We start from the raw sequence: 1,761 nt of genomic DNA, 5'->3' as shown, positions 1-1,761 counted from the left end.
CTTGATAGAAACTGCTTGGCTCTTGCACATAAGCTTCAACTCCTCTAATTCAGATTTTTCATTAGCTTGTTACAGCTGGAGTTGTTATTTTGGTGCATACCGCGGTTGCTGAAAACCAGGGGGGTTGTACTGTTTGGCTGGATACTGCTGATAAGGCTGTTGAACCGCATTCTGAGCATTGCTCCAGCTGAAATTGGGATGATTTCGGTTGTTGGGATGATAGGTGGCTGGCACAGGTTGTTGTGATCGCTGAAAGTTGCTCACAAACTGAGCTGATTCACTAGAAATTACGCAATGCTCAGTCTCGTGGGCTCCAGCACAAAGCTCACTAACACTAGAGATTTGATTAACTCCATAATTCGCCAAAGTGTCCACCTTTATTGTCAAAGCCTTAAGTTGGGCAGCGATAGCAGTTGCTGCATTCAACTCCAGAATTCCTGCTACTTTTCCCTGAGTCAGTCTCTGGGAAGGATTCTGGTACTCATTAGCAGCCATTAGTTCAATATGTTCATAAGCTTCATCATAGCTTTTAACCCACAAGGCTCCTTCTGATGCTGCATCAAGCATGGGTCTAGAAGTAGCACCCAATCCATTGTAGAAACAGTTGATAATCATCCATTCAGGCATGTCATAGTGTGGGCACTTCCTTGGCATTTCCTTATATCGATCCCAAGCCTCACACATAGATTCTCCAGTTTGTTGCGTGAACTGGGTAAGAGCATTCCTGATTGCTGCAGTCTTCTCCATGGGGAAGAATTTAGTGAGAAACTTTTGAGCGAGATCTTCCTAAGTGGTGATAGATCCTGCTGGTAGAGAGTGTAACCAGCACTTTGCCTTGTCCCTCAAAGAGAATGGGAAGAGATGTAGCTTGATAGCATCTTCAGTCACATCATTGAACTTGAAAGTGTCACAGATCTCGATGAAATCCCTGATATGCGTGTTGGGGTCTTCGGTAGGAGAAACCCCAAACTGAACTGAGTTCTGTATCATCGGGATCGTGCTTGACTTGATCTCAAAAGTGTTAGCCTTGATGGCTGGTCGAATGATGCTAACCTGAATGTCATTAATATTAGGCTTATAATAGTCCATCAAAGCCTTCGGATTCTCTGCTTGATCACCCATAGCTACTACAATTGGTTCTTCAATTTTCTCTTCTTCTTCTACCTTCTTTTTTTCCTCAGAAACTTCCCTACGAATTACCACAAGTTCTTCCTCGGCTTTATCCAGTGTTCTCTTACGAGTACGCGAACGCGTATGCATACACCTTCGCTAGATCACCTGAAATAAAATAAGGAAACAAATAAGTAACAATGTCCGAGTCAATGAACTTTAACGACCACTGATAGAAAGCACATAAACTAGTAATTAACATTGCAGTCCCCGGCAGCGGCGCCAAAAACTTGTTAGTCACTAAACACGCGCTAATATTAGACGCAAGTATACGAGTTCGCAAGTAGTATAAGATATAAATTAGATTCGATCCCACAGAGACTGTATTGGTTAACTATCTAAATTACGCACCTAAGCAATAATGTATGGTTATTATTCATTGCTATGATGATAACAAATTAAGAGTGTTTATAACTAAGAATTACGCTAACTATTATAACTACGAGAATAAGCTTGACTGAGTTAATATATATGACAGACATGGGATTCTAACTTCATTAAATACTTCATTCAATAGCCTTATTATTCTCAACCTTAGCATGCAATGGTGATGACACTAATCAGACAACACGAAACTGATAAACGCCAACT

At 41.2% G+C, this 1,761-nt stretch overlaps 1 non-coding gene across 1 annotated transcript; it reads left to right on the top strand.

The window, feature by feature from the left end:
• The first annotated feature begins 625 nt into the window (after nucleotides 1–625).
• Nucleotides 626–732, top strand: LOC141716511 (small nucleolar RNA R71). The gene has a single exon (XR_012573218.1). It is a non-coding gene; the product is annotated as a small nucleolar RNA R71 (small nucleolar RNA).
• Nucleotides 733–1,761: the final 1,029 nt, after the last annotated feature.

This window comes from Apium graveolens, chromosome 3 (genome assembly GCF_009905375.1).
Source record: "Apium graveolens cultivar Ventura chromosome 3, ASM990537v1, whole genome shotgun sequence".
Classification (NCBI taxonomy): Eukaryota; Viridiplantae; Streptophyta; class Magnoliopsida; order Apiales; family Apiaceae; genus Apium; species Apium graveolens.
The sequence above is the reverse complement of the archived record's forward strand: the minus strand, read 5'-3'. Positions and strand labels throughout refer to the sequence as shown.